General features: G+C 35.3%; 1 long non-coding RNA gene across 1 annotated transcript; it reads right to left on the reverse strand.

Moving 5' to 3' along the window:
* Positions 1 to 799: 799 nt before the first annotated feature.
* Positions 800 to 6,247, reverse strand: LOC141498576 (uncharacterized). Its single transcript, XR_012471694.1, has 2 exons — positions 5,070 to 6,247; positions 800 to 4,473 (listed from the first exon to the last, which is right to left on the reverse strand). It is a non-coding gene; the product is annotated as an uncharacterized LOC141498576 (long non-coding RNA).
* Positions 6,248 to 15,829: the final 9,582 nt, after the last annotated feature.

Genomic DNA, 15,829 nt, shown 5'->3' on the forward strand with positions numbered 1-15,829 from the left:
CAGGGACCACAAAACTGTATGTACAAAAGGATTCCTTCAAGCTATCTATTGACAAGTTTTTAAAAGGTAATATCTATGTTTTCTATGTATTTTTATATATTTATTTGTTCTGTTAAATATTTCTTAATCACATTTTGATCTGGTTTGGCCCCACTCAGGAGTGTTGTGGCCCACATGAGGTTCTGAAAATCAGAGATTTAAGTACAGGGTAGGGTAACATGATAGTTAAGATCAATATTTGGGGGTAATGAATGTGCCAGTTTGATTTTGATTAGTTATTTGACATCTCTGTCCTAGAGAACTTCTAGGTAAATAAAATGAATGACTTGGTTCAGGATAAAAATCTGAGCATTTCTGAGTTGGAAAGAAATTAAAAGGACTTCTGGTCTAAAACATACTTAAAGAAGAATTTCTTCTATAAGATACTCCATTTGCAACTATTCAAGCTTTATTTGATAACTTCTGAGGGGTCCACTTCCTCACAAAGAAGTCCATTCTGCTTTTTGTTGGGAAGTTTTTCCTTATATCAACCCTAAAATTCTATCCTTTGCAATTTCTATACATTGCCCCTAATTTGATCCTATAGGACCAAGCAGAACAGTCTTCCAAGTGATAACCTTTCAATTACTTGAAGACAGCTATCATATTTCACCTCCTACTATTGTCTTCTCTTCTCTAGGCTAAACAGTTAATCCAACTGATTCTAATGCTCTCTTCTTAACTCCTTACCATCTATCTTCTGACCTTATCATTCCATCCAAACTACTCTCTCCAAAGTTACTAATAATCTCTTAGTTGCCAAATTCAATGGGTTTTTTTTCAAATCCCTTTCTCCTTAACATCTCTATAGCCACTGACACTGTCTTTCTCTCTCCTCCTTGAAACTCTCTTCTTTCTAGGTTTTCAGGACACCATTCTTTCCTGGTTTTCCTCCTGACTGCTCCCTCTCTGTCTCCTTGCTGGATCTTATAAGATGTCCATCAAGGTTCTGTGCTGGACCTAGACAAGTAGTAGCTAAACCTGGAGAACAAGAGAACATTTCTGCAAAGTGGAGGTTTCAGGAAAAACTCTGTAAGAATTGTCCCCCAGAAGTCCGTTTTCCCCCCACAGCCTAATGTTTTCATGTCATTCCTAATGGCCCCTATTTTTTTAACTCATCAGACCCACATTAAATCTGTGGTTAGGATGAAACTACATTTTTAGCATAGGTTTCTGATTCTGAATCTACTAAACAGTCATATAAACTATTGTTCTTTCTAGGAGATGAACTAAATTGTGAATAACCTAATTAAATTAGTCATGCAGCTAAAATAAACTTTTCTTCCAATTGAACATTTATTTTATTTGGAAAGGACTAGAAATTACTGATGTTCTACTTGCGTCTGATAAAACATCTTAAATATTCCAAAGTATTTGTATCCAGAAAAATTCTTTTTCTTTGTAAGTAAATTTTCTTTAGTCAAGTATCAAGTAAAATTTGGGCAACCCAAACAGAATAAATAATTGAGAGGTGTTTACTTCCCCCTAAAATTCACACATTCTACATTCTAAACCCAATTAGACTTCTACATTAACTTTCTCTTTTCTGTCTTTGTTCATTAGCCCCAACTATTGCTCTAGACTATCATGTTACCCCACCCTCTACTTTAATCTCTAATTTTCAGAATTCTCATCTTCTTTCTCATCTTTGCTCAGCTAATAATTCATTGTGCAGCTTTCCATGATCTTTGCCTCAACTGAGTATTCTTTCCTTGCTCAAATATTACTGGATCATCTCCTCCTAAACCCTCCTTTGGTCATTCTCTAATTTTGTTATATATTTATAAAGCATACATTTACATATATTATTTATAATTTTATAAACATATATTATTTGTATGATGAGGCAATATATAAGTAGTTATATACATACAAGATGTATAAAGAAAAGTTAATCTCAGAAAGACGGTGTCAGAAGGAGGGAAATGACATTCTGAAGGAGATAGAATTTGACCTGAGCCTTGTAAGAAAGCCAAGAAAGCTAAAAAGTAGAAGTGATAAAAGAGAATAGAAAACAATGGGATTGCTTATGAAAGTAATGGAGGGATAAAATGGGATGAAGTAAATTGTATTGTTGTTGGGTCATAACCTAATTTGAGGTTTTCTTGACAAAAATATGGTTTTCTAATTTTCTTCTCTAGTTCATTTTACAGATGAGGAAATAAGGCAAACAGGATTAATTGACTTGCCCAGTATCTGGAACTTGTCCATTCCAGAATTTAAGGGAGGGAAAACCTTAGGAAAGAGACTGGACCCTGAGAGTGACAGCCATGGCAGTTATGGAGGAGTTTAGGAAATGGCTAAGTGGCTCAATAGAGTACTCAATAGAAGACTGTTCCAACCAAGAAGAGATGAATTCAAATCCAGTTTCAGAAACTTACTAGCTATGTGAACATGGACAAGTGATTTAACCTTTATTTACCTTAAATTCAATGGAGAAGCAAATGACAAACCATTTCAGTATTTTTGTCAAGAAAACCCCATAGACAATATGGAATTCAGGGTCACGAAGAGTCAGACAGGATTGAATGACTGAACAACAAAGTTAAAACTCTGAAAGGGTCTTTTTAACTGATTTCTTTTTTTAATAACTTTATTTTTAGCCATTTGTATGTGCATATTTCCAAGTTACAAAGTTTCCCTCCATTCTCCATTCCCACCCCGTCCCCTCAGTTGGGAACAGTGAGGTTAGCATTTTACATATGTATATTTGTTAAATATAATTCAAATAGTAATTTTTGGCATAAGTAAACAATTTGGTGTCATTGCCACATTGCTAATTCATCTTATATTAGTGTAATGGATATATGGTCTCCAGAACCACAGAAAGTAAATAGAAATATGTTAAGTTCTGGCTGCCATGTTGTAGGAGAAGTATCAGGTGGCACATCTAGAAGAGCATAACTAGAATGTAAAAAGACTCAAATAATGGCAGATGAGATATGGAACAAATAACTGGGTAGAAGGAACTGAGAAGAGAGAAACACACAAAAGTTGTCTTTGAATGTTTTAAGGTCTAAATATATGAATACATATGAATAATGACCTGAAATGGAAAAGTAGAACTAATAATGGATGGAAGATATGGAGACAGATTTCATTTTAATATAGAAAAGAGCAAACAAGTAATTAAAGTTTGAAAATGGCTACTGTGGTGCATAGTAAATTCCATATTGCTGGAGAGATTTTTCAGGAGAGAGGATTCAAGCAATATATGAATGACCACTTATCAAGTATGCCATAGAGATAATTAATACTTTGGATAAGAGTTCAACTCAAATATTCATTGAGTAGGCATTATATGATGAAATAGGAGCCAGTTGTATTTAGCAGAACACCATATAGGATTAGCTTTTTTTGAGTTGGTGATCTAAATGTAAAATGTGTTTAATTATGTATAATCAAGATTACATATTGGGATATGTCAAGGATCTGTGATTCTGAAAGTGTGGCAATTCTCTTCATTGATACACATCTCAATTCATCCATATATCAGCAGATAAGTCTTGTAGAGTTTCCTGAGATTCAGAGTGGCTTATGGTCACACAAATACCAAGTGCCATAGGAAAGATTGGAACTGTCTTCCTGACTTAAACTCTTAAGACTTGACTCCTTGCATCATTTAGAGAAGCAGTCAATTGAAAATATATGGTAGAAACAATATTTTTTCTTTAAAAGGGGACATGCATTTTATAAACTCTTAAGTAGGAATAAAATAAATTAGTAATGAAGTTAACTTCTCTATAATTCTTTAAGGTTTGCAAAGCACTTTATATGTTATCTTACTGTGCAAGATAGATCAAATCTAGAAAAAGTGAAGCAATTTGAAACAAAAGGACACTATGAAAATAAAACAAATCTAAATCAATATTAACCTCCAAGACCAATTCAAAAGACAAAGCAACCCAGGAAGCATGCAGTGTGATACTCTCTATTTACTCCAACTGCAATACCTCCTCAGTAGCCTGAGAATCTTAACATACTGCATTTCATTGAAAAAAGAAGCATCTGCAATAAAAAGTCTGGTTATTATGGTTCTTGTCCTACTTCAGGAATATATGCCCCACTATACATTTAATAGCAGTTTCCCCTGTTATTCCTTCAAAGTCATAGAGTCAATTCCAGCAACTTATTTTACATTTGTGTCAGTGCAACCTGTCTTTTCAATAAAACATTAGAAGGGATTGTAAGCAAGGAACCAAAAAAAATCTCTTCTTACCTTCAGCTGCACAAAAATCATTCCAAAGCACTGGGTGAGTATCTGACAGTTAGTTCTGGGGATTTCCAGCATGCCTTGAATTTTCTGATTTGGATTTAAATTTGATCTCCAGGATTGGGAAATAATTCCATTTCCTCAGTATTCTCTATGAAAAAGGTTCTTCCCAGGCATAGTTCTTCTATTCATTTGAAGAACCTTTCTCCCAAGTGTATTTTCTTTGAAGAAGGAAGGAGAAATGAGAGGGTGGATCTTAAAGGAAGGAAGGGGTTAAAGTTGAGAAAAGTAGAGCTTTTTTCATTAGTTGACTGTTACTTCCATATGAATTCTGGATCAGTAGATTGTAGAATCACATTTCCTAGAGATATCTTTTCATGAAAGGTGGGCTAGTGCCATGTCCTCAAGCCTAACTCAGAAATAAATAACCATCTATTTTACAAAGTTCAAAGTTTCTCCAGTTGGTAATGCACTTTCCCCCTTGGACCATACACAGTACTGTGTTTTCCTCATCATATACTCATAAAATTGCAGAATTTCTGAACTATAAGAGACCTAGAGATCATCCGATCTAACTTGGATCCCACCCCCACCCCCATGTTTCAACAGTTGAAGAAACTAAGACAAGATATATGAAATGACTGACCAAAAAATTAAATTTAATTCACTTGTATGTCATGGTATCGCATCCCTGCTGTTATGGTCCCCTTCAAGAATTAAGGACAAACAACCACAAAAATTGTAGTCAGCTAATGGTACCAACCTCAAGGAATAAGAAATACTTAAGAATTATAGTAGTATTATGCCCCCCATTTACCTAGTAGTTTCTGATGTCCTGAATTTTCAGTTCCAGCTAGAGGTTTTTAAAGCTCCATAACAAAACTACTTTGCTGAAATTAGAACCATAGTCACAAGTAGGAGAGCTAGGTGTTGTAGTGAATGAAGTACCAGACTCATCTTCCTGAGTTAAAATCTGACCTCAGACAGACACTAGCTGTATGACTCTGGGCAAATCACTTATGACTCCAGTATCTTTGCCAAGACAACTCCAGATAAAGTTACTAAGAGTCAGACATGACTGAAAACAACTAAACAACACTAACAGGTGCAGAGGGAAATGATTGGACATTCAAACAGTGGAGTTTATAAAGATCAAGATGGGCTTCTGCTAGAGAGAAATAGAATTGCTTAAGGCAAGCAGTCAAATTTGATTGCATTTTGTCATCTCTAATGCTTTCTTTCTTCCTTTTGGATATGATTCTTCTTTCACAACACATTCATTTTCAATCTAAGCATAGAATATAAAGCCTATATAAGATTTCTTTCTGGTGGAGAGGAAAGGAGAAAAATTGTAAAACTTAAAACCTTGCAAAAAAAGTTTGGTCAAAACATCATTGTATATAGTTGGAAAATATTTATGTAAAATTTTTTATTACAGCCTAGATTTTGTGAAAAGTAGAAATATGAAATAAGGCTGAAATTGTAAGGTATTTAAAGTTGTGATGGAATCATGACACCTAAAGAACTTCTGAGTTTTGGTTAACTAGGTAAAACAATGGATAGAGCACTGAGCCTGGAGTCAGAAAGATAGGAGTTCAATCTGACCTTAGACACTTATTAGCTTAACCCTGTTTGTCTCAGTTTCCCCATCTGTAAAATGAGCTACAGAAAGAAATAGCAAAGCAAGAAAATTCCAAAAGGGGTCACAAAAAGACAGACACAACTGAAAGAACTACTCAACAATAATAAACAGATAGGGTCAAGGCAGTCCAGAAGCCTTGACTCAAATGAATTGGACAAGATAGGAGCCAGGCAGAGGTAGATCTCTCCTCTTCATTCAGTCAAAGGATGCATAGTGTTGGTACCTTTCCATCATATAAAAGGAAAAATTAAAATCTGTGACTTTCATTTTCACTGAACAGATCAATGACCTTCTTTCATACCACAGAATTTGAATTTCAATCCAAATTTTGTATATTAAAAATTTCTCTTTTAAAAAAAAAGACCTAAAATGTGTTCATTTTTGACTATTTTACTAGAAAAGAAAACTGGTTAGCTGATCTCCTCCTCTACATTCCCTTCCCAGAAGTTGCTACAGGGTTAGATTTTTGAGGGCATTTAAAATTGTTTTAACCTCAAGCTTGCCCTCAAAACCTTCCACTATATGCTAGAAAAAGAGTAGTAAGTTAAAAAAATTAAATAAGTGAAACAAACTTTCAAAATTCTTTAAACATCTTTAAACATCCTGTTCTTGACCAGATGAATCAAGGTCATTGTGATGATGTGGTTCAAATGACTAAAACAAAAATGGTCATATAGTCATATTGGATTTTGTAAAGATAGTATTTCTACCAAGGAGGGAAGAAATTATAAATTGCTTGGCTTATATAATAATGTATTAGAGTAATAGTTTTCCTATCCAGAATGTGAAAATGTCACTATTTTATCTAATTTCCTGCTACTCTTATGAGAAATTTTGTAACATTTCTGCTTTTCTTCTGTTCTTCTTGCAGGAGGGAAGTATTCGTTCAGTAGTTCACTGGGCACCAAATTAATGTAATAGCCTCAATGTACTGCTAGAAGAATAAGAGTATGGTCCTATTACTAACGAAAAACACATTCATTTTATAACTGAGGTTTGCTTTAATAAAGTTAATCAAAATTAATTGCTATTAATTTTAGATTGTTCACTATATAGTTACAAGAATACAAAATTTTAATATTTGTCTTCTACTCCCAGCCACTATTTAATTCACTTATAGAGGAAATAATTGAATCCATAGTGATGAACTGACAAATGGTCTCATCAAGTCTGCTTTGTTTATGGCCAAGAGCTCTTTTGCTTCTCTGATCATGAGAAGAATTTCCTTGGTTTCCTTATTTCTAAGCTAAGAATATTGAAATTTTATTGTCATCTCCATATAATTATCTGTTGCTTCATTTTTGTGATTTTTTTCACCTCAGTTTAATCTTTCTCCTCTTAGTTGTTTTTATATATATCTAGTCAACTTAAGGTTTATTTTTATGGTACCTAAACATCGAATAAAATTCTGAATACTGGAATGCAAAGTATAATTTTTGAATGGAAGAAATATATAAACAATGACCTTGTTCTCCTGAAATATCCCAAGATATATCCTAAACTGAATGATAAATGATGCTCCCTCATACAAGAAATAGAAAAATATCAAGTGAATAAATATATAAAAAATTTTAAATACAATGAATCAAAAAGTTGTTGAGTTAGGTACTCTAATATTGAAGTTTTATTTGTTACTATAGTCTCAATGTTCTTCCATGAATGACCCAGAAGTATCATTTTTTTAAATATAGAAAAACTTTCTGATATTTCCTATTAGGGCAAAGCCTATTGTTTCTAATGAATTCTGAGGCCTTGGGAGTCACCTTAAATTTTAGCTTGATGTATTGTTATTTTATAGGCCACAATTTGAAAAAGACATACTCAAATTAAATAAACTTCCATAGATAATTCATTATCTCCAAGATAGTCATCTTCCTTAATATATCAGGATTTTGTAATTTCAGTGGAATTGAAAGTCCCATCATTGGTGAAGATCACAACCCTTCTAGACCTTAGCCGATGAGGGATCTTCATAAGTTACTGTGACTGGAAAAAAAAAATCCAAACCCCACCCCCCCAAAAAAAAATCACTTTATTACCAACATTCTGATGATAAATCTCTCCAAACTTAAGTCAGTCTTCAGACATCACACCTCAAGTCCATTTTAGATCATATATTCAAACCTTTTCCAACTTGTTAATTGCCAGAACTTACAACTCTTTGAGCATAGTCTTCAAGAACACCAAATTATCAAGTTTTAAAATCTTATACTCGAAAAGGATTTGAGGTAAGAGATAAACTGGTCTACCTTTCTTCTAAAATACTGCAGACAAGTGAGCACTTAACCTCCATTTTTAAACCTCAAATGAAGGGGCACTTACTAGCTCCCAACATGGTCTATTCTATTTTGGGAGAATTTATTCTAGCTCTAAATCCATATGTCCCTGAGGATATGAAGATGCATAAGATGTAAATTTTAGTGGAGAATAATTCAGTTAGGAAAAATAATCATGGAAGTTAAAAAAGACAACTTCAAATTAATTGACAAGTGTTTGTATAACACATCATATACTAAAATACATCACCCATTATTATTAACAATTGATACAACAGAGAGATAATTATTACAGATTTTTACAAAAGACATTAGCACAGAATTTTCATTGAATTTCCCTATATCCCCCAATTTTTCCAATCCTTCAACAGAGGGCAAAATGTAATGTTTGCTCTAAAAAGCAATCTTTTTCAATAGGGTAGAATTGTAAGCAATGGCAAATCTCCAGCAACTCTTCTCTAGTGATTTCCTAAGTTATCCATATGGACAGGAAATTCACTGGCAGGAAAACACAAGTAAAAAAGGAATTATTTTGCTGCTGGCACACACTTTTGTATAACTTGCATTGTCCCCATTATAGTGTTTGTCATTAAAGAGAACTGAAATATGGTCACAGAGTAAACAGGCAGTAAACATGTTACATGTTTATATTAAAAAAGTTTTAGATGCATTGGCCATAGTGCTAAGCCAGCAATTAAGTTCAGTTCAAATAGGCATATGCAAAAAAATTCTTATTTATTATGAAAAACTGAATCAACATCATGAAAAATAAATAAAAGTTTTTTTTCCAAAAGTTTGCTCCCATGAGAAAAACTGAATCTTAAAGCTACAATGTGGCAGATAATGTCTGCTTTACTGTTGATCTAATATCTATAGGAGAAACTATCTACTATAAAGTCTCTCTTTTTTAGACTTGTAGTGATGTCCTTTTCCAAATAAGTGAAACTCATGTAATTCCCTTTGATGTCAAACAATGGTTTATCTTCATCAATTATTTCATTGGATTAACAAATCACTTATTTCTCTGTGTCCCACCTCATACATTGTACTGGCTCTCTGACCCTTGGAAAGCCATCTAATCATTCAGTGCTCTGAACAATTCAATAAGTTCCCTGAATTGCAGTTAAGTTGCAATCTGCATCATTGGAAGGAGATTGCTCACTGGGGAGTTCTCTTTATTAATGAAATCACAGGTCCAGCGCCTCTTCCTATCTTTTCCAGCCATATATCAAAGTTAAATTTAATTTAAATCAAATCTATAAATTATTAAGAACTCGATATATGAGTATGTCAATGTGTATACATTATTAAGAACTCAATGTGTATAAGAGTATGTCAATTGAGCGGCTAGATGATGCAGGGGCTAGAGAATCCATCCTGGAATCAGGAGGACCTTAGCTCAAATCTGGCCTCAGACACTTAATAATTACCTAACTGTGTGATGCACAACAAGTCACTTAACCCCATTGCCTTGCAAAAAAAAAATGAGATTATGTCAAATAATGTGTCTCGATTATGCCAGTATCCACAGATGAAGAAAAAAATTACCATAACAGTAGAAAGATCACACTCAAAGTCCCCAAAATATCTCCATTTTTTCTTTTTTTTTAGCAATATAATAGTAGCAGCTTATAGTTACATAATGTTTTAAGGTTTTGAAAGATTTAAATTAATCTAGGAAATCTTAGGCAGCTAGGTGGCACAGTGGAGAGAGGGCCAGGTCTGAAGTTAGGAAGACTCATCTTCCTGAATTCAAATCAATTCAGACATTCACCAATTTTGTGACCCTGGACAAGTCACTTAACCCTGTTTGCCTCCGTTTCCTCATCTATAAAATGAGCTGGAGAAGGAAATGACCAAGAAAAACCCAAATAGGGTCACAAAGAGTCAGACATGACTAAAATGACTTAACACGACAACCAGGAAACTTCATTTATCAGTTCCTTTTTGTCTGGGTCTTCAAATAATCCCAATTATTTAGCTGTATTTTCAGCAGCACCTCTCTAAACCCACTTATTTGAACAAAATCTATGGCTGGTTTGTGCAATTCCATTAAATTTGTTTCGTTAACCTGGCTCTATAAGAACAAACTTAAACCCCCCTCCTTAATTTATTCTTACTGCTATGATCATGGCACTGTCCGGAGCAATTAATTACAGTGTCCTGTCCCCTCCTTTCTACTAACTAAATTACAATTCCTTTTTCAAAAAATCTTGTTTTTTCTTTTATTTTCAGCCATATGTACATGTATGTGTTTAAGTTACAAAATTTCCTTTCACCTTCCTTTCCCATCCTCCTCCCCTCAGCATTGAACAATCAGGTTAGCATTGTACATACATATTTTTGATAAACATATCTATAGATTAGTTATTTTGGGTATGAAGAATTAGGATTAAGGGAAAGAGATGCATAAGAGATACATAATTTTTATAAAGTGTTCATCAGATTCTGAAGGGTTGTTTTGTATGTGAGGGTGTGTATGTATTTTGTTTTGCTTTGTTTTGTTTTGTTTTGTTTTGTTTTCCTCTGGATCGGGATAACATTACCCATAGCCAGTCTAATACAGTTGTCCTAGTTGAACTGCTGAGAAGAGCTGCTTCCATCAAGGTTGTTCATCCCGCAATGCTGTTGTTAATGTGTATTTTTTCTCTAGGTTCTACTCCCTTCACTCAGCATCAGATCCCATTAAGTCATTCCATGCTTCTCTAAGATTCCAACTATTTATAGTTTCTTATAGAGCATTTATTCATTTACCATAACTTGTTTACCATTCCCCAATTGATGGGCATCCCCTCAATTTCCAATTCTTTGCCACTACACAAAGAGCGGCTATAAATATTTTGGAATATGTAGAACTTTTCCCTTTTTTAATAATTTCTTCTGTATATAGACCTAGAATTGGAAGGTCAAAGGTGTGAACAGTTTTATTGCTCTTTGGGCATAGTTCCATATTGCTCCCCAGAAAAGTTGGATCCATTCACAATTCCACCAGCAATGAATCAATGCCCCAATCCTCCCACATTCTCCACAATATTGATCATTTTCCCTTTTTCTCATCTTGGTCAATCTTATAAGTATGAAGCGACACCTCATTGTTGTTTTAATTTTCATTTCTCCAATCAATAATGATTTGGAGCATTTTTATAGGATTATATATAGTTTTAATTTCTCCATTTGAAAACTGTCTGTTCATATCCTTTGACCATTTATCAATTGGGGAATGACTTGTAATTCCTTATCCTTTAATCTTCTTATCAGTCTTATCACACACAATCATTTCCCTTCACTTGTTCATTTCAGTGAAACTATCCTACTCATTACTTCATATTCATCCTGCCCTCTCCAGTCTCCCTGCTTTTGCTCAGATCAGCTATCCAGTCCTCCCATCTCTGCCTTAAAAACCCTTCCTTCCTTCAAGACCCCCTACTCAGGTGTATATCCTATGTGGATGCCTTCTCTGATTCCCCTCACCCTACCCCCAAGGTGCTCTCATCCTTATTTCTCACACATAATATATTGTCTGAAATGCTCCTTTGCCAAAGTCTTCCAGCAGAATATTGAGGCTACTACATTACCTTGGAGTCCATTTGAACTACCACACTAATACTTCTCTTCTCAAGGATTAAGATTGATTATGTTTGTCCTTCATTCTTGAAGAAGACCATAACATAAGGAGGTGATGCCATAATATTCAGGTGAATTGTATTTAGGTGAAGGAGGGCTGTGTAACACACATCTTTGTGTATATATGTCATTTATTATTATTATTATTATTATTATTATTATTAATGTCTCCTTGTGGGCAAGAATTGTATCATATTTAATCTTTTAAGCATATATTACAGATCTTTGAAAAGTATAGATACAACACAAATGACATAAAATTAATTGGAAGACCATACAAAGATAGATCAATTTGCAACAGCACCATGGAAAAAGAATTTCAAAATGTATATATGAAGGCAGACTATTGATATCATCTCTATACAGAAGAAATCATATTTTGTAACAACCATTATTAAATTGACATTGTATTTACATGGGAACAGGGCTAAGGAGGATCCCTAAGCTATATAGTTTTCTAGTAAGATGTACTATATATAATCACAAAATTTCAGTGCTAGAAGACCTTGGAGTTAATCTAATGTAATCCTTCATTTCACAGTTGAGAAAAATGAGTTGAAAAGATTGACTTAAGAGTAAAAATGGAAAGAGAATCCAGATCACTAAACCCCTAATATTTTTCAACCATATAAGAGAAAGATCTTTCTGGATTATTCTTTTTTTCTCTCTAAAATCATATGCAATTTGTATACATGGAGATGTACCATAGTGTGGTTTCTGTCTGGAATGGTTTTGATGAGTTCCTACTTGAAGAAAAAAGAGCATTGTATGAATAACATCAAAATCTCTTCACACACCATTATTCTGTGAAGGACCAATTATGTCTGCATCAGAAATTTTCATTTCAATTCAGATTAAAAGAAAAGTGACATGAAATTATCCTCCACAATAAAAACTCAAAAATTCATCTTCTAGTGCATATGGGTAGTTTCTTGTGGTGCTTAGTAGCAAAGAGTTAAGGAAAAGAGTTGGGGATCAGGGAGCTGAAAACCCAGACATGCAGATTCTTTTCCAGTTCATCTAAGATGGATGATTACTGCCTAACCTTGGGAGGTCTTTGAATGTTACTGTTTTTTAAATCTTCGAATGGCAAAAAAAGAAAATATTACTCCTCTTACAATCTATCATTTTCAATGAAAATTCCAAGGATCTTCCAATCATTTTCCACACAAAACCTTATCCAGAGTTGCTAAAAAGTATCCAGACTGATTTAAGTTACTCCTCCTTGCATGGCTTGTCCAGTAGAGGTCTGATCACTAAGCAAAATGGTCAAAGGGTAGACTGTAGGAGGGGAAAGGAAGGCCTTTATAAAGCACAAACTTGTTAATTAACCATTGGATAAAGTTAAGATGGCTATACCCATCCCTTTCCTGCCCCCACAATGTTATCTGTGAAGTGTAATAGTGTGTGTGTGTGTAAATTACTTTGAATTCCTTGAAATATGAGCACCACTGAAGTATCAACTATTAGTATTATTAGCTACTTTAGGAGACAATATTTAAAACAGAAAGTAGTCTGACAAATCCTCATTAAGCTATATATTGAAATCTCACACTGATATCACAGAGCACTTTTAAGCTTTCTCATCTCCTGTGTTTTTGCCAATTTCTGCCCTCAGATATGCATACATGGCTCATCTTGATTTCCATTTAAAGACTTGAACATCCCACTGGCTTTTCTGACTAGTTGCTACTTGAGTGTTTGGAAAGATCTGTCAGTATGAAAGGATGATGCAGTAAGTTGAAATTTTCTAGATGCAAGTTTAAATTGTTTGTGACTAAACTGGAAACTATATGCACACATATAGACATATAAAAACTTAAATTTAGTTTAATTATTGATGATGAGTACATAAACCCCACTACCATTGTGCATTTCTTCTCTCAATCACTCAGTTCAAAATTTCTTTGTCATGGTTTATAGTTGGCTGATTGTTACTTTAATAAATGTACTAAACCAAAAATGTTTAAGATCCCATCCCCTGATACAAAGTGTAGAGAATAAACATCAAATTAAAAGGGGAAAGATACTGACTACCCCTTTGGACAGCTTATATTTGGCAATTGGATAAAGCAAATATTTCCCATTCCTTTGCAAATAAGGAAGGGAAAACATCCAACTAAGTGGATTAGAAAAATCCTCCCCTTAGACCCCCAAAGACACATTCTGTGAACCCAGAAGGAAACATGTGCAGGCTCAATGTACCAGGGGATAAAAAGAGATGCCCTCACTTACTGTCCAGTGAAATGCAACAATCTCTTTTCACTTCAAGAAAATTGAAGGTTAGGCACATTTTGCAATCCTGGCCTTTATCCCCCATGGCAGAAGTGCAGACCAGAGTGCTAAAGAGCTTGGTTCACTGGAATTTTAAAAGCCCCTACACCTACTGTATAAAATAATGCATCAGCTTTGGCACCATCAGTATAGACAACAGCTTGCTTCCAATTTGGCTGCAGATAATGAAATTAGCTCCCGAATTACCATAAAGTGGAACAAGTAAACACAAAAGTAGGAGCTACTTTTTTTTCATGCCCCTCTGACTCTATAACAGTAACATCTATGGCTTTTTAGCTATTTAGATTCAAAGCAATGCTTCTGTTTTTCTAAGTCACTATTTTGACCTCAAACAGATAAAGAACATTAAATGACAACATTCGGCAAAAGAGTGACTCTGTTCTTCCCCAGTCCACTCTGTTTACATTAGGAAATCTACCCAGGGATTGAGGAGAGGAGGAAGGGGGGAGGAAGAGGGAGCTGGGGGGATGGTGGGGCGCCTTGGGGTTGGAGTGTTGGCGGAGATGGGGGGGGGGGGCGCCTGCCTTTCATCGGCTGCTCTTTCGGTTCCACTGGCTCCGTCCAAGGCTGGCCCCTGTTTCTCAGTAAGCTTACTCCACTCCAGATGTGCGGCGGCTCCAGAGTGGCTGCCATGTACAGTAAATCGGCATCTAAGGACTCGTCAATCTGTGGGGTAGAGCAATTGTGGTCTCGCCAGGCCGCCCCACTGGCACAAACAGAAATGTGTGCTGCTTGGGGGCAGGGGCGGGAGGGGGGGCGGTGGGCGCGAGTGGAGAGGGGTGATGTGTGGGGCGGCAGGGAGGCAGCCAGGGAGGGGGAGAGATGGGATGGGGGTGGGTAAAGGGGTGAAAGGTGTTAGTTCCCCATAGAAGTGGGGGAGGGAAGAACACTAATGACCAACCAGGGAAATGTTCTTAATACGTTTGTAAATTTTCTTGTAAATGTTTTACACTTTAAAAGAAAGGGGAATGCTGTATATCATTTGGAAATGTTGGCTGTCTATAGGTCCCTGTGGATATTACTGGGTTAGGACGGCTTGTAACCAGAGCAAGAGAAACATAAAATAGCTGGGAAAACACTGCCAATTAGTCATTACATGTAGATTGTAAAAACAAGAGAAAAAGAAAAAGAGGGGCAGAGAAGGATGGGGGAGAGAGAGAGAGAGAGAGAGAGAGAGAGAGAGAGAGAGAGAGAGAGAGAGAGAGAGAGAGAGAGAGAGAGAATAGAGGGAGAATACTCCAGGATAGAAAAATGAAAAGAAACTGGATCTGTATTGTAAAATAGAATGGGGAAGCCGAGGAAAACTGGGGACCTTCTCATCAAAGAGGCGACCTCTAAACCAGCAAGTTCTCGCTCTACTAAAATCCTGTAGGTTTTCCTGCTATTTCGCAAGCTCTACCTATTTGCTGTCACTGTAAGACACAAGCTGTTTCAGTGAGCAGGCAGTGTGCTTTGGAGCAGAACCCAATTGTGCAGAATCCAAGTTAGATATTTATTTCGTATAGCCTGCCGCCTACACAGTTGTTGCTAGCTGAGTTGTTATAAAAAGGATAAGACAGGAACCATTTTTTTTTAGAATAACAAGTTCAGACTGGCTAACCTGCTTCAAGCTGACCATAACTATGCTTGCTTAAAAAAAAGCTTTTAATTTTACTGTAATTCTAATTGACTGAAATCATTATTTCTTTGCTAATGCCAAATTCAAGGATATAAGAAAATTTAACATAACAAGGCACATAA

This window comes from Macrotis lagotis, chromosome X (assembly GCF_037893015.1).
Source record: "Macrotis lagotis isolate mMagLag1 chromosome X, bilby.v1.9.chrom.fasta, whole genome shotgun sequence".
Classification (NCBI taxonomy): Eukaryota; Metazoa; Chordata; class Mammalia; order Peramelemorphia; family Peramelidae; genus Macrotis; species Macrotis lagotis.